The sequence below is a fragment of the Corvus cornix genome, chromosome 2 (assembly GCF_000738735.6).
Source record: "Corvus cornix cornix isolate S_Up_H32 chromosome 2, ASM73873v5, whole genome shotgun sequence".
Lineage (NCBI taxonomy): Eukaryota > Metazoa > Chordata > Aves > Passeriformes > Corvidae > Corvus > Corvus cornix.
In genome coordinates this window covers 49580647-49604558 of record NC_046333.1, presented here as the reverse complement: position 1 = coordinate 49604558, position 23912 = coordinate 49580647, and the positions used below count along the sequence as shown (strand labels likewise).

Sequence of the window (23912 nt, the reverse complement as noted above, 5' to 3'; positions counted from 1 at the left end):
TTAAAAGTATGGCTTTTACTAATTCAGAAGAGATGGGTTTTAGGACAGAGGCACAATTTCCACCAGTGGACTGGCAGTGCTATCCTCTGAGGAAGTGCCTTCAGAGCAAGTGAATAACACCTCTGACAGTGGTTTTACATAAGAAGACAGATGTGGCCAGATGCCTTTTCTGAGTGAAAGCCACAGAGGAGGCAAAAGCCTTGTCTGCTTCAGTTGTGCCCACTTGACTCCTTCCTGTCAATGAATCCCTTTCCCTTATCAAACTTGTTTCGTCTTTCAGGGGATTTGACCTTTCTGAATTATACACAGAGCTCTTGTGTAACAGCCCTTATATCAGTGTGTTTACCATCTGTTCTCCTTTTCCGAGTGCAGACATGTGTTACTGTTTATCCACTATGTGTCACCAGTTTACTACAACAAATTCAGTCAAGTGGAAATCAGGTCAAGGTGAAATTTATTTCAGGCACTTTGGTTCCACTTCATTTTACAGTTCGCCACATGCTAATCATATGAATTCTGAACAAGGATCAAAAAAACCAAATAAAATTATGTTCTGGCTTCTGACTGACATTTTCAATGAATTGTTTCATTCACCTTTTGGAAAACCTCATCCTGTACTTGGCTTCACTGGAAAACGTAGCTGCTGGAAATTTTAGCAGATTGTTGGACGATATGGAAGGTGAAAGCTGAACACTTAATGCAAAGTTAAAAAAAAGAAGCTATATTTGTCTTTTAATGCTGTATAGTGGGGAGGGAAGTTGTATACTTCCCATCCTTTCCTTGTGTGTATTGAATGTGAGGAACATAATGCAAAGTCCTGAAAAAATGTCCACACCCACTGTGTATGAATTTGCCACCACCCTAAAGATTACGCAGATTTTCATCTGATTCCCTGGAAATCATTCTGCATTTAGCCTTTGTGTTATTGAGCAATCCTATATTATTACATAGAATAATTATTACTAATTCTAATTCTGTGAGAATGGGGCACAAATATGGATTCAGAAGTGAGATGACTTCAGAGGATGTGCAAGAGCAGACACCCATTACCCTGGGCCTCCATGACTGGTGCTGGTAGAATGTGGTATGTCGGGTGTACTCAGCCCTTTAGACCTCAGAGAATAACCCAAGACATTTACTTGGATTGTGCAAATTGGCCTTAGCTATGGAAATTTCATAAACTGCTTTCCCCAGGAAGAGCAATTTTGCAGACCTCGAAGTACATACCAGAGCTATTACCACTGTGCTTATGCAAAGAATCCCTTCCTCTTTACATAAACAAAAATTACTTGTTTCTGTAGACCCCTGAGAAAGTTTAAATCTAGTCAAGATTTGAGACATGGAAATTTAGTCAGTGAACAAGCTTTTGCATTAAAATATGCGCTTCTTTCACATGATTATATTTCTCAGTTTTAGTTTTTCCAGAGCAGTCCATTCTTATCGAGGGAAAAAAGGATTCTCACAAAGTGTTTTATTTGCAGTTTCTTCTCACTTGTTTTATTACCATTTCAGATGTGTTTCATGACCTTTTATTAACAGTCATGTTTTAGTCTGCAGGTCAAAGAGCTTTTAGCAAATAAAAGTACGTGGCGCTAACTTCAAGAACAGCAAAGGGAGTCCTCAGCCACAAAGACAGCTGCACTTTCCTCTCTCCTTTTCTCCCTCTCTTTTCCATAAACAGGCTGATCTATGGTAAGATTGAGCAAGGATTCATTTCTCTGAGTAAATCTATTGTCACAGATTAGGTCAGTGTAGAAAACTAACTGTGGTTATATAACGTGTTCATAAACTTATGGGGAAAAAATGTAAATTAATTGGAAATATGGGTTAGTAATATTCATTCATATAACATAAAGGCTCCCAGTTTTTCTTATTTGCACAAGTGTTGAATACTTTCACAGAGCTATGTCCTGTTGCTTATAGATGTGACCCATGATACAGATCACAAGTTGTCATTTTTTTGAGAAACTGATAAAAAAGCACATGCAATTGAACATCATAACATGCTAGAGTTATTTTACTTGTGACTAAATATTTATATTTCATTAATCTGGAGAAGTATCAGCTAGCATGGAGCTCCATTGAGCTAGGTAACGTAAAAAATACAAAGGAATTGTTGGTTGTGGCCCATATGAACATGTGATCTATCTTTATATGATGGGACCATTGTAATTCCACTGGGGGGGATGGAGGGTGACTGCAGCATTTGGGGTTTTCATGGTAATTCCATTTTAAAAAAATCAGTAGAAGTCTTGAAGTCAGCTGCTAATCTCGCGGGATTCACTGTGTGAGTGGAGATGAGGTCTCCTACAGGATGATGCAGAACAAGAGCCCATACATCTTTTCTTAATTTCAAGGTGAGACCATCCAGATTTCAGGGTATACGTCTTCCATAGGAACACCAATCTACTGCTGAGGAGCTTCAAAAAGAAAATGTAGGTGCTGCTGCAGCCAACAGGGTTTTGCTACAATTCCAAGGACAAAACTTCTGTGTGGGTTTTTTTCTGCTCCATGCTGTGCTCATATATTCCATCATTTGGGCTGACCTTCAAAGAAGCATCGCCTGTCATGGTATTCTGTTTACCACCTGTAAGTTGAAGATTTCAATATTTACTTCCTTTCTCTAGTCTTGATGCAACTTTTATGGGTGGCTTTTGTCTTAGCTGGAGTGAAGTGGGTAGAAGTTCATAAACATATGTAACACAATTTTAGATCGTGTGTTGGGTTGACCTTGACTGGACACCAGCTGCCCACCAAATTGCTCTGTCACTCCCCTCCTCATTAGGACAGGGCAGGAGAAAGCAAGATGGAAGAAAACTTATGGGTCAAGATAAAAGGCAGCTTAATAAAGCAAAAGAAAAAACTGCACATGCAGAAGCAAAGAAAACCAAAGGATTTATTTTCTACTTCCAATCAGCAGGCAATGTCCAGCCATTCCCTGGGAAGCAGGGCCTCAGTACATGTAGCAATTTCTCTGGAAGACAAATGTCTTAATAAAAAATGCCTCCCTCTCCCCCTTTCCCTTACCTTCTGCTGCTGAGCTGACATCACATGGTATGGAATATCCGTGTGGGCAGTTTGGGTCAGCTGTCCTGGATATGTTGCCTCCAAAAATTGTGCCTACTACCTGCTGACTGCTGAGGGGAAAAGGTTGAAGAGACCGTGTTGATGCTCTGTGAGCTCTTCTCAACAACAGCTAAAACACTGGTGTGTTGTCAACGTCTTTTTAGGTACAAATACTAGCTACAAGCACAGCACTGTGAGGGCTGATATGGGGAAAATTAACTCCACCTCAGCCAAACCCTATACAGTTAATTATGGTATTAGTTAAATAAAGTTTGATGGAGAGCTATGTTTTTATAACTGAACATTACCTGAATGTGCGGAAGAGTCCCTACAGAGCACTGAAATTCCTGTAGATTCAAGCAATTTTTCTAATCAGAATAGAAAAATGGCTCTGAGCCCACCACCAGGGAGTCCAGAGAAACTGTAATAGCTGGAATTGATTCCTCCTTTTTTCCCTCAGCACAGTGCACTGCAGTATGGATGTTTAGGTCACAGTTCTATGTTAGGTTGTTGAGTGAGGAACATGACACTTCTCGAGGCTATAGTATTATACTCAAGAAACATAAAACATCCAAAATCAAAGCACAGCAAAGTATGTTTCTGCCTTTTCCTTATCAAAGCTGGATTCCTAGCCTGCCTTCACACATGGAATAGAGCTGTAAAATGAAAGAGTGCTATTAAACGTTTGACCTTTGTAAGCTGGCACCAGGCTCACAGCTCAGTACAAAGGTTCACCTTTCCCTCCCTCATGCTCCTCTGCACGACTGAGATCAGCATCCCTCAAATCCGATCATGACTGCCATAAAAATTAGCCCTGTCCTCTTCTAACCAGTCCCTCAATTTATCACCTACCAGCTATCTGACAGAAGTGTTACTTGCTGTGGTGCCTTCCTTTGTAATACTCAAACCTTAGATTTGTGGTATTATGAGTAGTGCTTAGTACCCTCATCAAATCCTTTAAGGATTTACAAAACTATTAAGTATTTTTCTTATGAATATTTGTTAAAAATAACAGAAAACATAAACAACTGTCTTAAAATTTAGACACAGTTGTAAAATTTTCTGCACCTCTACTGAATATCTAATTGACTTTTGCAAAATTGTGACAATTGCAACCAAATAAAAACTCTTTTGGCTCCACTCTGGAAAGCTAATATTGACCCCTCTTGACTACCAAGAAAAAGAGTAAGTTTGCATCGTAAGCATGATAACTAATTTTAAAAAGCCCCAGTAGATTGCATAAAATTACATGGTCTTTTTTACAATAGGATACTTAGACTGGGCTTAGACAAAACAGTCCACTGTATGAAAAATATTTAATTATTCTAATAAATAGAAAGTTTTAAATTATCTATTTCATAGATAATTGTGAAAAATGCCAGTCATGTCCATGGCAATGTGAATAAATCTAAAAACTAATGTGGTTCAAGAAACAAATTTCTTATCATAAGAAACAGAATGGATTATTTGTGTATTATTTTAAAATATTATATAGAATTACCTTATAAAACTTGCCATTTATAAGATGACATAACTTCTCATATTTAACTCGTTATATTTATAAGATGACACAGTAATTTTGTGGCTGTCAGTAACTTTTTCAGCATTGGTTATTTCACTGCATACAGTCCAATTTATTAATTTTTTTTTCCATTACTTTTTTTATACAGAAGATACTTCTCTCTAGTATAAAATAAATCAGCTTCTATGAAACATGAGGAAAATACCTAATGGTGGAACGTATTTTCTGTTTCTGAAAAATAATATTATTCTGAAAAATGTTCCATCACTCTCTAGTCTGTTTCCCACTTTTCACCTAACATTGCTGGAATTTTAAGTTAATCATTCCTCACCTTTTCCTTCTTTAACCTTCAATAACACCTCATATTACATTTATGTATGACAGAAAATAACTGCAATTACTAATGAAAAAATGTCTATTGAAAAAATATCCTTCTACAAGTGAATTAGTCTATTGATCATCACTACAAAGAGACATTAATGATAATAATGTTATTTAGGAAACACATATGGTTATATGGGGAAGAAATTGGTAAAATATGTTAGCACCATGATTTGGACATTTCACATTTAATATGCTTCGTCAGTCTTATCATGTATGTACATCAATCACAGTTGTCTCACCTTCATTCACAGATTTCTCCTCCTTTAACAAGATAGTCCCATCATGTGAGACCTTTCCTCTTTCCTTTCTCACATTATCTGTGCAATCAATCCGAAGAACAAGGTTTCATTTTTCCCTCTACAAAGTGTGAAGGCATTTGTTTCAAATCCTGAGATGTGAGCCTGGAGCAAGAGTAGAGCTCACCTAGCCGAGACCACCCTGTAAGATTTACTGAATCAGGCCTGAACAAATATTGGTCAACACCAAAGGTTCCTTTCATGTGTTTTAGTGACCTTCAGCTCAGGTGATTTGCAGGTCATGAAGGGATGCAACAGAGGCTATGCTTGTCAGCCAGGAGATAGGGTTTACCAACATGGAGCTAGAGTGCAAAGCAGCACTTGGAGCAGATGGTGCACCTGCAGGACACCATACAACCCTCAGCAGGGATGTTCCCTGAGATCCTATATGTGGTAGAACAGCTCTGATATGGCCATTCCCATGGCAGTGCCGGAGCTCTCCCGTGTGTCTGGACTGCCCTCGGGTGTCCCCACGTCTGCGCTGGGTTCCATGTGCTCCCACACAGGTGTCCCAGTTTCCATATCTGCACTTTGAGGCAGATTCCCAACTGCAGCAGGAGAGAAGTGCATTAAGATTGATGAACTATCATGTGTGGTAGTGGAAGCCCAAAGGACAGCTAAGGTAACATATGCATAGTGATACTATTTTTGTGAAATAAAGTCATGAAAGAACTTGATAAAACTCAATATTGAAAAAAAAACCAACACAAGTGAGCTTCAATATGCTTGATTTGAACAGCAGCTCTGAGCTTTGGGTTTTTTTGTTTGCCAGACTGATCCGTTCTGAATATTTCAGAAAAACTTCAACCTACTTATAAAAGAGGAGAAATAAGGAAAACTGAAAGCTTCCAAAAGACCATTGATCAGTCCATGAAACAATATAAAAATAAAGAATCAAAGAGTGCCTCCATATAGAAAAAGGCCAACATGATGAAAATGTCTGTAACTATGGAGATAATACACTTTGAAGCAACCTGCCTATAATAAAGTTTCACTTACTGGATTACTGCAAATATTTAATAACTTGTAGTACTGCCAAAGCTCAGACTAAACTATAGTTATTTGCCCTGTCAAAAACTATTCAGCTGTGCAATGTCAAGGCACCAGAAGTGGTCTTTATTGCATCCATATGAGAAAAGCTAACCACATTTCATTTTTCTAGAGTAACAGTTTTCTTTTTGTTAGCATGCTATGAATGTACTCAGAGATCAAAAAGCTGTTATTTAAAACAAAATGTTAGAATGGTTCAAATTAAAATTAAATCATATTCATTTGTTGAACTGGGATGCGATCACTAGTCATGTGATTGTAATTAATACAGACTAATGACATGACAAAAAGCCTTTGAAAATATAGGTGTATTTACAAAGATCTGGTTTTAATATATTGATTAATAGCAACTTTCAGCTTTTGGTATATCCCAAAGTCACTCAAATATTATGATAAATTGATCACAGAATAACATCAGCTGCAAGTTTTGTTGCTTACATATAAAACTATCATCAGCTTATGCAGTCAGGTGTTGTGGTCTAGGAACTGTGCGCCCCAAATCAGTGCCCCTACCAAGACTCTCCCAAACCACACACTGGTCTCTCACTCCCCCTTCCTGCTGCAGTGGGATGGAACTGAGAATTGAAGGCACAAAAGGTGAAGATCATGGGCTGAGATAAGAACAAATTTCTGGAAACAGCAATGAAATAAGAAAATGAAGAGTAACAGAAAAAAATACTGATAACAAAAGGATACAAAAGAGAGAGTGATTGACGTGCAAAAATGCTAACTGTGGATGCATTTCCATCAACAATGAACAATGGTGGATGGCTTCCCCCTTGTTTATGCATGTAAATCTAAAATACTTTCTAAAATACTTTCTAAAATAACCATGACTGAACAGACACCCAGACAACACCTTTGTTTTAATGCCTTTTACATAACTATTAAACACCTTTATGCTTGTCATTGCTTAGCCCGTCTTTTTGACAGAAATTCCACAGATGGTGGATTATATTTAGCCAACCATAATTAGCAGTTTTGTTGTACACAATGTCTTGCACAATAAAAAACGTGGAAAGTGAGGTCTACAGAGAAAAAAAGGAAAGAAAACGCCTTTACATACTGCAGGCAGAGGAGTGGAAGGACTTTAGTAGTAAGGGAAGTTAGAGATATTTGTTACTGAAAGTTAAAAAAGAACAGGGAGTTGTCTATGTGTTGCCACATGAAACCACAAGAAGAAGGCATCAAGGGAAAACTAACAGAAGCATTTACAATGCACATATGGATTGTAGGGAAAGCAAAACACAGAAGGAATGCAGAAACTGCTGAAGAAGTTATAACAGCTGATATCACAGAAGTAAATGGAAACAGCCAAAGGAGAAGATAGTACCACTGATATTTGTTGATATAGACAGTTAGCAAAAGACCTACCAATACCAGGATTTTTACGTAGAAAACCCATCAAAGCTTTTACTACATTCAGATGTAATGAAGTAGACAAACAGAATTATGTAGGCATGTATTATTCAGTAGTTATTCATTAGGTTCTGTCACACTTGTGAAAAAGCAGATAGTCCACAGGTAATTGGATTTGCCATGAACCTGCTTCTGCATTAATGTTAGACATTTCCTGCACAGTTTTCAAGAACTGCTTCTTAAAATTCTACTCTAACTGAATTCAGTAGAGAAACTCACATCAATTTTAATGTAGGCTTTCACATTTTTTCTTATAATTAGGATATAAAAAATGTCTTTTTCCAGTTCATCTTCTGGAACACATTTATTTTTAAAACGTGTTTTTGGAAGACTATTTTAAACACATGGGCAGCTTTTTATCTTGCTGGGTTATTACCACAGAATTAGCAATAGCAAAACCATCTATTGCGTATTCAGTGTAGCACAGAGTTTTGCTGAGCCCTAAGGGAATATAATCCAGCAAGGAAGGAAAAATATTCCTCTCTTCTTTTTCCACAGGGTTGTTTTCATTTCCTCCTGCCTTCCACTGGAAGACTTCAGACCTTCCCAAGAGAGGCCAGCTTCAGAGTCTGAAAGCCAAATGACCTAGAACAGCGAGACCTCTGGCATTATTCTTGCTTTTTATATCTATTCTCCATGCAAAAGCTGTATAAAGAAATGAAGGAGAAATATTTGTTAATTATTCAACTTAATTGCAGGCAGAAGCTACACTGTGAGATTGTATTTATTTTGCTGTACATGAAGACTTGTACAAATGAACCAAAATTAATGCAGGTAGACAGGAAACAAAGGCAACTAGCAGGTCAAAAGTACAGTAGACTTGCCATGCCTGTCTGCATAGCTTGTCCTCAGCACAGAAGAGAGGGGACTGTGCATCAGTGGTAAGAAATGAGAGGAAGCAGCCAGCCTTTGAGTATGATTATAAAATAGCCCATCTAAATGTTAAAACTAAGCTTTCGAGTGTTTCAAGTAAATATTTAGAATAGTCCTCTTTTTCCTCTCTGATCTTTTGAATTTCTAGGGTACTATGTAACCTTATTTTTCTTCTACATCCCTATCTCGTGAAAGGTCACATTAACAGTATAGGATTAATTGAATAGTACATTTAATCAAATTATCACAAGATACTTTTACATATGCTGTTATTATAATTTCAGAATGTGAAATGCCATGGTCAGGGACAAAAATGCAAATGGTCTATGAGAGCAAAGACTTAAGATGTGGTGTTCTGGGATTACAATTCCGTTAATATTTTTTTCATAGAAAACAATTCTTGCACAGCTTCTGCTTTCAGAGCTTGCCACAGAGAACAGGATTTATCTTACGTAATTTTCACTATTTAAAAATTAACTTATAGCTAAAGTCACTGTCCTAAGTCCTTAAGAGTTTCTTACCCTTAAAGGATTGATTTAATCTCAAGGCAGGAGCCATAAATCACTAGTTCCAGAAGCAAAGTCATCCTACTCTTTTCTCCAGTGACTACATAGATGGGACACCCAGATGTGTAGTTCAGAACACCCAGCTTCTGGACACCCAAAGTGAGATGAAACAAACCCCTTTATTTAAGTACATAAATCCAGTTAAATGACATAAAAATGCCTCTCTGACTTATTTGATACTATGCCTCATGTCAGCAGACATTAAAGGATGTAACAGGGCATGTGATTCACTCTGGCTGTTTACCCTTGCAGGAGATAATGGACTAGTTTGGTTTTTAAGGGCTGAGACTTCAATAAATTCTGGGAGAAGGACTATGGATAAAATTTTGAAAAGCATCTAAATTATTCTGAAATCTGGCCACAACAAGGCATATTTATTTCTAGTGTCCAGTAAATTTTATTTCTAGTGTCCAGTGTCTAGCTTGCTTGTTGTTTCCCACAGAAGAAACTATCACGATGAGTGAGAAGTTTCAGAGCTTGTATATGTACAGCTGCAAGAAAGAGATATGTAGTTTAGAAACAATCATCTCCCCTGTGGCTGTGGTTTTTCAAACTGATAAGAGCAAAAGTTATATAGCAAAAGGCTAAAGGTATTCCATCTCCATACAGGACAAGATATATTCCAGTTCTAAAAGTCTTTGTCCTTCTTTAAACTAGGTATGGCTGCTGCTAATGATCAGAAGTTTTTTCCTGTAAAGTGCTTTAAAGTTTATCTGTTTCTCAAGCCTCATTTTTGGGGAAGAAAAGCATAGATAGACTTCAAGAAGGCAGATTAGAGGCATTTCTGACAAGCCAAGGCAGCTGCTCATAGTTGCATTACCACAAACCAGCATTTCCCATTTTATACTCAAAGACATGAATAATTTACCCAACACACTTTGATATTTCTTTGGACTATCAATTACTACCTGACTGATCTAGATTTCTCTGTACGTAAGAGGGTTTTTTAAAGTATTTTATTACTAAATTTAGCTGCAGAGTTAATTGGGATTTCTCTGGGCTTGTTTTATAGAAGTGGTTTCAGCAGGGAGGAAGCATGCATATGAGAATTCACTCTTGTGCATATCATGAAGAAAAAATGTCTGGATAAAAGAGTTAATAGGACTGAGAAACAGCATGGGCCTTTAGAGCAACAGAATTAGGAAGTTACCAGCACACCATAAAAACTTAGAGAATTTTTATTAATGTTCGCCGTACTTTCAGTGTTCATGGTGTTTTTAATGAGCAATTAAGAGCCATCAAACTATTCATAAACTGCAATTATAAGATATAAAAATCCAACCAAAATATAGTAATTGCTTATGTTTATGAAAATATTTCTGAATTCTTTAAGATATCTTGAACTGATAACCAGTCAACAAACCTTCTTTTTACAGAGATTTTTGGCAAAGACATTTAATATTAAAATTGCTACTGTTTTTAAGCATCTAACAAATGGATTGAAAGAGAGAAATGCTGACAAGCAAAATTTTAGTAATCATTTTGCCTCTAGTTATGCTAAATCATACCTTCTGGGCCATAAAACCACTCTGTAAGTCTCTCTAATCAAGGGTTAGCTGGCCCACAAACACAGGAAACAACATTGTGTAAGGCTGGGAAGTTATATGGGTAAGGAATCCATAAACTGTTACCTAGAGCACATACAAGGACTGAGAATGTTGGCAAAGTGACAAACTACACAATTTGACTATTCCTGAAATATTACACATAAAGCACACAAAGTAGGTGCATTTTCTGCATTCTCTAAATTACAAGAGTATTAAATCTACCAGAAAATTATTCAGCGTTGGTTTCTGTCCCAAAACTATGTATGGATGTATAATTCAAAGTAAAGTGTTTTACAAATACAGTAATATGTATCTTTATAATATAGCTTATGAGATATATATAGATATCAACATACGATTTTCTCTTCTAGGGAGAAAGATAGGTAGGTAGATAGATAGATAGATGGATAGATAGAAAGACAGATAGATACATAGATAGATAGATAGATATTGCACATAAACCTCTCCATAATTATTGAAAATGTGCACTAACTCCTTTTTCACAAATATTTTGGACTCCATGCAGGAAAGCAGCTGAGGTTCCTAACATCAGGGTAAGTCTTAGGTAAGCCATTCCAAAATAGCCCCATGGTATGACAGAGTGGACATCCCAATGTTTGCCAGGAGGGCCAGTAGAATCTGGAATTTTTTTCTGACATGTCTCTATCAAATTTATAATAATAAGCAATCCAAAAGAATAAAAGTTCGTGTTACGGACCACAGAATTATGGTCTGGTAGAAACCAAGATCATTGGTAGACCCCATGAGTTTACAAGGTGGACACAAGCTTGATATACAATGCTCTGCTTGAAACTTGATGCAAAGGTGTTTCTTCTAGTCAGAAAGTCTCAGAATTTTCTACATTATGTTAATGAAATTCATCCACAAGGATTTTTATGTGAGTAAAGCACAAAAAATTAAGTATTTTTTAGTGAGCTGTTGGAGGCTGTCATACACAGGAGCACACAGATGGAAACATAGAGAGCAAGCACAAAGTCTGGACATTAGAAGAGGTGAGTGGCTCAGCTGGTCTAAATCAGTCTAACTGACTTTATAGAAGGATTTCAGTTTGGACCAGATGAGATCAGAGCTGTAATATTAAGAAATTTTTTAAAAAGGGGTGAAGAGAAAATGCCACCTTCAGAAATTAAGATAAGGAACCAGCAAACTTTACTCCTATAAGTAATGTTTCCAACAACATTTAGCTTTTGGACTTTGATGAGATTACTCCCTAATCTTTCAATGAGGGGATCAGGACTAGTGAATTTTAGACTAATAATTTCCATGGTGTTTCCTACGGTCAGACTACAGCTATCCAGCTAAATTTGTCCAAAGCTACATAAACGAATGAACTCAGAAAATAAGATCTGTTCTCTGGCTAATGTAAATAAGAGAGGTAAAACCACAGATCACATATGGAGCCAGAAGCATAAGGAAACAATTAAAGATTTAAGAAATACTTTAAGTATGTAAAACACTAATTCTTCCCGGGACTGTCTTCCAAGGACAACTCAAGGAAGCAAGATCTATTTTCAAAATAAATGTTAATTCCTTAACCTGAAGCAGAGAAAAACATTAAAGAAAGAGACAGCCATTGGATTACCACACATTTTCAGAATTACTGGTCTTGTCTGCCGGACAAGTCATTGAAATTAATTATTAGTCATGACAAGGATGAAATTTTTAAACAGTAAGTCTTAGGATTCAATTTCTTTACCTTAGACAATTCATTTTGCTGTTTCTTCAAGAAAAGCAATTTAAACCAGTGCCTTAGCTTTTAGCAGTTTATCTTGGTTGTGAGCAGAAATGAATGTACATGAGCAAAACCAAAAAAATCTTACTTCGAAACATCATTCAGAAAAAATCCATTTTTTCCTTTTGTGCACCTAGGGCTTTATTAAGTTCCCAGTCAGACTGAGGAACAGCCCAGGTTACTTTAAAGAATCCTACCCATCAACAGCAGAGAAAGCACCAGTGGGAAAAGCCACAGGAGAAATGCAGTACCAATGGAAAGTGCTGATGGCACCAGACTAAGCAGGTCATCCAGAGCCTTCCTTTTTCAGGACACCCAGTACAGAAGACTGAGTACATACTTTCTGAGCAAGGACTGGAGCATCCTGAATAAAAGCCTTCCTCACATGGTTCTCAGTCCCTGTTCTTGAACCTGTGCCATCTTGTAAAATAACCTAAGTGATTTTTGGCAGAAGGAAATTCAGATTTCCTCGTTCTCTGAATTTTCTGACATTGAGCATCTTTATGGAAGTCGCTTTTCTGAGACCACGAATGTCTAATTGAAATAAAACAGCCTCCACGAAAGTTCTATTCCTTTCAGCCATTGCCTGTCCCTTCCTCTGCAGTTATATACACTGATAGAATTATCACAAGCTCAGTGCATTTGCTTAGAAGATAGAAAAGACTCGAAATTCAGCAAGCAGTAGGAGGAAATGAGTTTGGTTATCTCACATTCGCATGAGTGGCCAAATCACTGAATTACTGAATTAAAGATGGGCAGTGTAGTATCATGACAGTCTCTGCATGAGAAACAGGTACATGAGAAAGGCTATCCAATAGTGATGCCCCAGCAAGGCATTTCCCTCACCTTCAGGGGAGTTTTCTCCTACATATAATAGCCAGTTTTCCACTCCAAGTTTACTCCAGTTCTGCTGTTTCCGGTGTTATATCTACCAAAGTAATAATGCTTTGGATTTTCCTTTATATTTTCCTCTAGATTATGGTGTAGATGTACTTGGTGAAGAGATGGCACATCTCTTAGAAAACATAGGTCCATGCTTTTGCTAAGTAGAAGATGGCCAAATGGTTATTGTTTCAAAGAAAGCAAAGGCAGATCCACTGTTGTCAGAAAGCCCAGTTTTGAGGCTAATTAGTTCATGTACTGCATCATGTTTATTGAGATACATTCCTACTGGAACCCAAGTTGGTTACTAACGACTGAGCAAGGTGTGGCACCACGCCACAGAATCATACCAACTAGTTACGTGATAGTTTCAGCTTTCTAAAGCTGTGTTTTCAAGACTGTGCTATTTGAGGCTATTTTTATTAAATTCATCATCTTTTGAGCAAGTCCCCAAAGCAAAAGTTTGATCCTGTCATTGCAATACTGGACTACATGGCTAAAAAATTTCTTTTAACTCCTGCATCATAAGAAATCACCTTCAATCAGAATAAGCAACAGTGCATCCTATCATAAGATCACTGTAAAAATCAAATATGAAACTACTTCTCAGGACATAACTATTTCAGAGAAATGCTGAATTTTCAAATTCACCCCTTACAGAAGACAAAGGGTTCAATTTTTAAGATGTACAGTTCTACTTACATAGAAATCAGCCTTAAAAATCTATACTGCACAGATGTATATCATGTTATGGAGCAATTTTAGAGTTAAAGGAGACCATGCAGATTATCAAGTCTAATCTCCAGCAGGGTTTTTTGGAAAAAACGTTTTTTTAATAAAGGCATACTTTGAACAACCTAAAGAAATTCAACTTTTGTTTCACACAGTGATATTAAAATCCAGGAATAAAGCTAAGAAAATTCATGCTTAAGAGTTTATAATTACAGCTTGTGGTTCATAGTAGACCAGAACGATGACTATCATGTAAACTTTTTATATTTTTCCTAATTAAAATGGGTCTAGCTTTCTCATAACTCTCTGCTGGTGGTCTGGTAATGTGACCACAAACTCCTTTTATCCTCTTACCTCATTGCTGTGAGTGCCAAACAAAACTTGTTTGTAGGTCTTCTGGAATACATATTACATTTACTGCTGGACTACACAGTTTTTTTAGTGATTAAACTGATCTCACAAAGCTCACTAAACCTGGCTTTGCAGACAGAGGGAAAGTGAGCAGATGGCATGTAGCACAAAATTAGAACGGCATGCAGGAGCCCAAAGAAAACTATGTAAATCAGGAATGGGGGTAAGGCTAATGTTAGAAATGGAGAGAATATTCAGAACAGCAGCTTGGAGGAAGAGTAATCCTAGAAGGCACAGAGCTAGCTGAAGGTGATGGAGAAGCAAGAGAAGCAATTACCCCTTACTTTGAAGGATGTGTATGAAGAAGATGAGTCAGACACAAACCACCTCCATCTCACTAGGCATGTAAAAGGTGCAATTTAAAAAGAAGAAATAGAGAGCGATTTGTAAGAAGGGAAGAGAAAAGCTGAAGTCTAAAGACAGTTAGCTGTGACAGAATATAAAAAGCCGGTTTCAGCTTACTGTATGCAATACAGTATATAAAAAACTATAATATAATATTGCCAATGTAACAGAAGATAGTTCCCTCCCCATTTGGGGAGGATTTTTTTTACTTCTATTTTTTTTAAAAGTCACAGAAGTTTTGAAAACATGCAAATTTCAAAAAGGAAAGACACAATTAACATGTTAATGATTATTACTATAATAACTATTAAGAATATAAGTGCAACATTAAATAAAAACTGGGAGCATCAAATGCAAACATACTTCCAGTAAAAAATTTAATTACTTTGACACAGAAGCAATGATTTCAAACGTAAGATAACTGCATGAAGATGAAACACTACATTTCTATGTTTTAATAGCTATTTGTTGACTGAAATGTTGACTGTTTCTGGAGTTTATAGTAACAGGATCAGATACTACAGAAGAGCTCTTTAAGGAGATCATCACCAAGAAATATTTAGATTCAGTGCGTGAGATTACGGTCAGGTTATTTCTGACATCCAGATCCAAGACACTGGGGGTTTGCTTTCCAAGGTTCACTTTGCAGCTGTAAAATGTCTCTATTAAAAATAGTAACATGATGGACATTCCTTTTCCTGCACTTCCACCAGGGACAGAAACATTTACATCCAGACCATGCAATGCCATCTAGCTAAGTAGGTCCATAACAGTTTTGGTTTGTTCAGTGGCTTGTTCTCAATACCATTGACAATTCCAAGTGATTTTGGAGTTCTAATTTGAAGCAGAATACCCTGCTATAAAAAAAAAATTAAATGGGGAAATAAAAATAAACTAAAAAATAAAAATGCAGTAAATTTAGTCAGGGAAATAAAGTAAATAACATAGGACAAGAACTACACTTAAGTTGTTATGTTTTAAAAATCTCTACAAAATGCTAGTGATAAGATAGTGATACTGACAAGGATTTATACACAGATATCTCATTTTTAAAAATACTGTTTGTATCTTGCTAAATTTCACCTCACATTTAGAGCTCTGAAAGGGGAAAGAAAGTTTTCTCACAGGAGAAGCAAATGAATTCTAAGGTCTGAACGTCTCTGCCACCTTATATTTTCTCAGATGCCTCTTGTTTGGTAAGGTCTCAACAAAATGCTCTCTAACGTATATTGTAGCATTTACAACCAAGCTTGGTATCTCTGTGCCTTAAAAATTTGGTGCTTCTGTTTTTGCATTGGAACGTGGGAAATGGAGATTTAATTAGTTCTGTTTGCAGAAAACTTCAATGACAAAAATACAGACAAAGATATTTTTAAACTTCTGCTACTACTGAAGCAAAGCATAACAGCAAAATGTGTGGTACTTTATGGGTCCGACCTCCTCAAGGGCTGCCCTGCTGTTTCCTGGAGCTGCAGTTCCAGGTTCTCAGCCACTCCCAAAAACAGATCTATTTTTTATGCCTTGAATAGAGAATCTTCCAAGTCAAAACCTTATCTCAGCTCTCTGTGACCTAATTTCCTTTACTGCTTTGTGTTGTCACCACTCAAGAAACAGCTTCTAGCTTTTGTGCTTAATAACCACTTAAATCTAATTTGGCTTCCACAGAGGGCTTACACTCTGTGCTGACACTCTGGGCTCAGTTACTTCATGGACATATTAAGAGCACAAATCTTAAACTCTTGAATTTCTAAACAAAACCACTCTCAGAGGAATTTTTAAGATGTTCACAGCCTTAGCAGTTTGGGAAGGATGGGCCTCCCATCAGCTTCCCTCGAGTCTGAATCTCTCTCTGGCTTGGACACATGGGGGCCAGCTGGCTGTCCTTGACAACAACAGTTAGTTTTGCATCCACTTTCTATAATATTGTGTTAGATATTTGTCTGAAGGACCTCTTGGCATCTGCAAGTAAACATCACATTCAGGAAGGCCTGTGTGTACACAGTCATTTATAGAGGAGCAGGATGCTTCTGAATAAAATGCTAAATTTAGATTGAAAACTCTCATTCACCAAAAAAAACCCCTATTTGAGTTAAACTTTTTTCTTTTCTCACCCTATAATTTTTAGGTGAAAATTTTTGTAATTTTTTTTCCTTGTGATTTCACCAAACCTATATGATTTTGTCCTTGAGCATACTAATATTTTTTTTTTAATCCAGAACAAGGAGAAGGAATGCAACAAATAGATATTTATTCAAATAATTTTTTTTCTCAGCCAAGATGTATCTGTGATTAAGTACTTTCAACTTTTCTATTCAATACTAGAGTGTGCAGTGTTCTTTTAACTAACTTTGGTATAACTTTGGTTGAACTTTGGAAACAAAAACTTGCTTGCTAAACAGCTCAATCTAATGCCAGACTATAAAAAAATAAGTCATTAAATGTACTAGAAGATAAGCATAGCTAACAAAGCAAAAATATTACTTTCTTTCAAGTGAGCTTGTGTTTTCATTTCTCTATTGCACTGAAAATTTGTATTCTTTTACAAAAAGCTTTCTGTTTGATGTACAACTGTAGCTAGATATTATTATATTACGTGGTTATATTATTATAATTAGATATAATAGAGAATGTAAGCATAAGTGAGGACAGATCTCATGAGGAGAAAGAGATTTTGGAACAACAGGGAGAGGATGGGACCAGGCTAAGTGGAAAGAACCTCTTTTACAGAGAGAGCACTCTTTGGAAGCACACTGTTCTGTCAGGAACTTTCATGTTTCAAGTCACTGGTTTTAAAATCCTGAAAACTGTGAGTATATGGCATGCCATTGACAATATTAAAATTTTAGCTTCTACTGTTAGGATGCAGCACCACATAAAGAATGCCAGTAGTGAGTTCAAGAAGATATGTGTGTTGAAAAGCAGAAGAGAAAGAGCATGGAATACATCAGCCCTAAAGCTGTAATGGAGGAAGAACTGTGAGCAACCACTATGACCAGGTTGTGTTAATGCTACTGTACAATATTCTCCTCTTGTTGGACACAGCAAATCCTAATTACCAACACAAAGTTCCTTCTCTGAGGTCCCTACACAAGCAAGCAAAGCAGAATAAGTAGAGGTGTTTGCCAGACCTGTAAACAGAAGTCCTAGAAAGGTAGTCCTAGAGCCTAGAGGCTAGTCCTGAGAGGTTTCTGAGAGAAGGTTTTTTTCATCCCATTGCAGGTATCACAAGAAATTTTTGTATGTATCATAAAGCAAGATTCTATCAAGTCTGATTCTAAGTAAAGAAACCATAGTAAAAATTAAAAATAACATTCCTCTTTCATATGGCTTCTTTTTACAGACAACTTGTTAAAAAAATATATATATGCAGTAAAATCTCTCAGCAGCTGATGTGGCATTTCAGTTCTGAACGGTCAAGCCATCTGTATACTAATGACTTAGGCAGTAGCTTTAACTTCATTAGGCAAAAAATAATTTAGGTTTGGTGTCACTGATAGCTGAGAGTAATTCTAAAGAAAGTAAATAGACAAGCTGTTCTTCAACAAATGTATTTTTGTGGTGGAAAGGGTAGAATTAAGCTGATTAAGATGACATGAAAAATACACTGATTTTTTTGGCTAGGGCAAAACCTTTGCCACCCTGACTATTCTTAGTTTAAATGTTCTGAATATTGTAAATAGTGACACTGCATCTTCTGTAACAGTATTTTTTGGAGAAAAACTGTGGGTTTATTGGGAAGTGAATAGGGGAGATGATGCCTAAGTTTGCTTACAAGGCAGAGACATAGAGGCATTGGGATTGTGTTGTGCCAGAGCAGTGTGGAGGGAAGGGTAGCATGTTCTCCTGTACAAGCACTCTCTGTTATTGCCTGCTGTGGTCATAGCCTGTTCAAATCTATTTGCCTCTGACATCAGAGCAGTGGAGCCAGGAGTGCTCTGGACCTGGCTTTGTGGTGTGATGGGCCAGCAAGAACTCCTTTGCCCTTGCCTTTCCATTCCTTGTACAAATAGCTTAGAAATAATCTCATTTCTTCCATGTTTTGTTCCCTTCCTCATCCTAATCAACGAATATAATAAAGATCTGCTTTGTGTTCTCAGAGATGATGAACATAATCTCATAACATGATCTCACTCAAGAAACTATTCACTTTCCCCCTTACGCCTCAAGAGTCCATATAAAATCTGATTAAAAACAATTCAATTTATTAAATCTAAAATATAAAAATATAAAGGAAAAAATAGTCTTGAACACAGTTATCTTAATGCTAGTATGGTATAATTAAATATATTACAAAATTTCCCAGGTTTTGTTTCTGGTTTTGATTCCAGTCCTTGAGAGATGCTGCACTGTTTAGTTTGGGACGCCAGACTTTTAGAAAGGCCATTGTATAAAGGGGAGCTTTCTTTCTGCTTTCATTTCTGTGATAGGAATTTAACTCTTGAAGCAGAAAGGCTCGCTGTAAGGCAGGCATTGCCATACAGGATAATATTCCTGACCAAAAAAAGTATTCCCTCTATCTGGTTTCACCACCTCTATCTAAGTCCTAGCCTGTATGTATGGCTGAAAGACCCATGCTCTGCCTTTTGCAGTGCTAGGATGTAACTTCAGGCCCTTTATAATCTGACACTGCTCAGGAAGGAGGGACTAATATAAAGTTTAATTGCTGGAAAAGCCTATAGTAAATATTTGCAGTGTTCTTTAACTCCCTTCCCACAGCTTTGTACAACACACCAAACCTTGGCAACCTCAAGTTTCAAACCAGAATACAAAGGCACTGTTGCTGAGATAAGTTAAATGTTACGTGTACCTAATGTAGTGTCACCAGGGTGAAATTCTCTGGTTTAGAGAGAGATGGCAAATTTTCAACTTACTCCCCTGTTACCAGAATCAGAAATTGCTATCCCAGTGGCTCTGAGGGAGGAAGAGTCCAGCTGTCCTGACTTGATTCTCTATTATCTTGAGATCTGGCAAAACTGTTTTCCTCAAGACTTCATATGAGATGCTTTAGTCTTTGAAGAAACTATTCCAGCATCTATTAGAGTCAAACACAGACATGTTTTTTGGCAGCTAGATGGAGAAGCAACACATGTGTTAGGAGCATATGGCCTTGACGGTTCATATTTAGCCATCTTTACTTCCCAGAAATATGAGATTAACTCTGAATTGGTAGAGCGGTGAGTTGTTCTCTTTCCTTTTTTTATTTTGCCAGACCAGGAGATATCCATGTTCTTTACTGTCTGGAGGTATTTGTAGTTACACTTAGAAGCCCCAAATAACACAGGAGTCTCACTCTAGATCAAGACATATAATTAGATGTTGAAAAGGATATTTACATCATAGTCAAGGCTTGCAATGCTCTGTCTACAGTCTCAAAATGTCTGTATGTATGTTGCCATACTGAACCTAATGAGGCAGCTTAGCTAGGCAATGTTATGGACATAAATATGAGCATGACTCACCCTTCTGTCAGAGAAGTAGGTGAGGAAGAACGTCCTGCATAAATAAGCCAAAAGGCTTAAGAGTCAGAGCCTATCCTCCAGGCCCTCCTTCTCTTTGAAATCTGTCATCATTAATTACAGTGGAGCACTTGGAGCTCTGTTTGAACGGGTGCAGTCCCTGACAGGAAGGGGGGTGGCTGATACCTGGCAGGGCAAAACGGGAATGTTGTAATATGTCAGTCATCAGGAAAGAGCCGGTGAGTGGAAGGGAGAAGAGGCAGCATGAAGACTTTTTATGCTGTGTGTTTTGGACACGCACATGGCTCTTTCAGTACATCAGTTAAAGTTATGCTCAGATTGGAATCTCACCTTTATAATCTCCAATACTTTTTAGGCTGAAGCTTTCCTGAATGCATTTCATTTAATAAATCCCACAGTAAATATTAATTTCTTATTGTATTTTCTTAAGCCTTCTTAAATACAAGGAATTTGATTGAAAATGCTTACAAAAAGAGTTTTAAATCACACCTGCACAAAATCTTCCTTTGTTCATCAAATATCTTATGCCTTACTAAAAAGGTAAAAAGCATATCATCTTGAATTTTTCAGGGGAAGATGTTAAGTGATTGTTAAACAGTCTTTTTATGGACCCTTAATTTTCCTTTAAAACACCCACTTTATATACACTGTACAGGAGGAGGAGATTCCTGTTATGTTTGTACTGAGCAGATTCTCATTTTGTGGATGTTTCCATGGACGCAATGAAGAAAAGAAAGCTGTGGTGATTTATTAAATGTTTTCTGGGTATGAAGTTCTCTTGCCACTCCCTTCCTCTCCTTCCTATGGCCAGGCAAAGGTCAGAAGGAAATCAGGCATGTAGAGGAAGAAGGAACTGTGGCAGTATCAGCTGGATTCCCAAACAAAGGCAGAAACACTACTCAAAAGCCCAAAACAAAGTCAACTCCCCCTCAGATATGCTTCCTCAGCACCCTCCATGCTAAGAGCATGAGGAGTGTTATCCACCCATGGTTTGCAGGGCAGAAAGGGCACATATTTCACTAAGAAGTTTATTCACGTCCAAGGAAACAACTACTAAAAGTAAAACACCATTTTCCCACTGACACCAGGAGAGTGCGTCATTCCCACACCCAGGTTGCCCACGTACTTACTCATACACATACACATTCATGTCTGTCCTGTGATGTTATTAGATAATAGAAGGATGAAAAAAACAGAGAGCCAGACAAATCCCAGTCTAGCAAAGCAGCAAGTGTTTAACACTCAAGTGATTAAGCCATCAAAATAAAACAGGTGATATGAACAGCCTCCTGCAAGGCACAAGGAAAAGGTTTTGGTGAAAACTATTAATTTCAATCAAAACCCATGTAATTCTTGGGATAAAAACAAACATGAGAGAGTGATCCTACAGCTGAGATATGGGAAATTAAAAAATGAAAAGATATCCTGTAAGTAATCTTCCCTTTTGCCATGTGGCAGCTCGGGAGAGAGCACAGCACGTTGCTTTCCCACACTAGCGAGTAGTGCCTCACACATTTGCTGAACTGGAAGGTCACACAGCACTGCCAGAGAGGCAGCAATCTGTGCTGAGGTGTGCAAGCTTTCAGGGATGGACAGTTTCCATACATCCCATCAGTGACTTTGGGGAGCTGAGGCTGATGCATTCTCATTTTGATAGGATGCATGGCAGCATTCCTTCTCTAGCTGATAAGCTGCACATACCAACATGCTTGGAAGCTCTCCTGAGCTGTCAGTTTGAAGAAAAATGGAAAGTTCATCAATGGTCCAAAAATGCTTTTTGTGGGCCATTGTTGTTTATTTGGGCTGCTCACTCCAGGAGTTATTTTGGAATGTGCTTGCAAAGGGGTTTGAGGTTTTTCAGATGAAAAATGCTGTTTTATATTTATGTTTAAAGTACACTTCTGAGGAAGAAAGAGTAGGATCCTTTGTTTCATACATTTATCCAAGATGCACTTTACTGTTAAATTTTTAGTTTCTTATCCTGCTCTCCTATATCTTTTTGTTTAAGTTTTTGACCTAAAACATATGGAATGGGCCACTGAAGGAGTCTATTTGTCCTTTTCCTACATTTTTCCTACCTTTTCCTACCTCACCTTCTGCTGCTCTTGTGCCCCCTGCCAAATAAATAAAAATGGAAGTTATTTTGTCTTGAGTAAGGGTCCTGGTGACAGGATAATATGATAAAGCCCCAGCCACATACAGAATTGGTTTGGATCAAAAGACTGGAAAACGGCAAAATCAAGATTCCTAATAATTTTTTTAGGTAAAGTAAGTTATTTTAAATACCATGAAAATGTTTGTAACATTTAAAATTATAATGCCATTTACCCAAGAGGTTATACATCCCACTTCTCCAGCAGTAAGGGACCTGTTTAACCCGTGGGCTGCAGTGTTAATTGCAGTTCTCTTAGTAAGTAGTAAGGGAGTCAGTAGACTGTGATTCAATACAAATGTGTGATATTGTGTATCTACAATAAATAAAAGCCTTCTTAACCACTCTACAGCTTCTGATTCCCTGTGAAATAATTTTATCCATAAATAAATTTCATTTACCAGTGGAAACAAGAATTCAAATCTAAAACTCATGAGTTAATATATCTAAGTACTGTAAGTAAAAACATCATAACAGATTTTAGGCTACCAGAACAATGAAAATAGTCTTAAGAATCACTGTTAAGTAATTACAGGAGATTTATGATGAAATCATATCTCTACCGAATGCTTCACATTTCTACTTAAAAGATTAAAACTGAGAAAATGTGAGGGTTAAATCTGCTATACTACAGCTTCTGTAGCATTTCTGGTGCTGTGAAGAAGCAAAATCCCAGACAAAGAAGAAGGAGCACAATACCTCTGTTTTGTCCACTTGACAGACCCAGTATAGAAGGCCTGCACTAATGATGCTTACAGTAGATCCAATGTGTGGGGAGATTCCTCTGCTTCAATGTCTTCTGGAGAAAACACAGAGAAGCAAAATTTAGCAGAGCCCTGAATAAGGTTGTACTTACCTATACGATGGGCAAAAAAAGGTAGACTAAGAAGTAGACAAGAATATTCTTTCCTTCTAAATCCTCCTCCACTTTTAGGCAGAAAATGGTTTGGCCAGAGCAGAGTGTCAGGGTCAGTGTACGCTTTTATTTTGACACAAAACATCATGGCCCATTTAAACTTAGGGGAAAGATACTGCATTCAGATGGATTTTAGCACAGACCACAGAGAGGCTATTCTGTACTTTAAATTAACAAGGACATGCATTCCAAATCATGCTCTGAACGGGATCTGGCTTTGGTGGGGAGGAGAGGTTTGTTGCTCCCACAACGAGGACTTATGAAACATTTTAATAAACAATAAAGCTTTGTCTGAAGAGAAAGCTTTGACATCCAGTGTGCAGAACTCAGATATATGCACAATAGATTCAAACTGAACCACTGTTGTATTCAGAGAAACCATGGCAGACTAGTGGATGAAATCCTTACTTGCACAATTGTGCACTTATTGAAGTGGCCTTTCCCAAAGTACTTTCACAGGGGATTTAACTCCATGCCAGTCATGTTTTTGCCTGTCTTCTATCCTGACGTGAGCATTTTTC

At 37.3% G+C, this 23912-nt stretch overlaps 1 long non-coding RNA gene across 1 annotated transcript; it reads right to left on the bottom strand.

The window, feature by feature from the left end:
* Positions 1-455: 455 nt before the first annotated feature.
* Positions 456-23436, bottom strand: LOC109144465. The gene is made up of 3 exons (XR_002045263.2): positions 23332-23436; positions 3028-3137; positions 456-2587 (listed from the first exon to the last, which is right to left on the bottom strand). It is a non-coding gene; the product is annotated as an uncharacterized LOC109144465 (long non-coding RNA).
* Between the last annotated feature and the right edge of the window lie 476 nt (positions 23437-23912).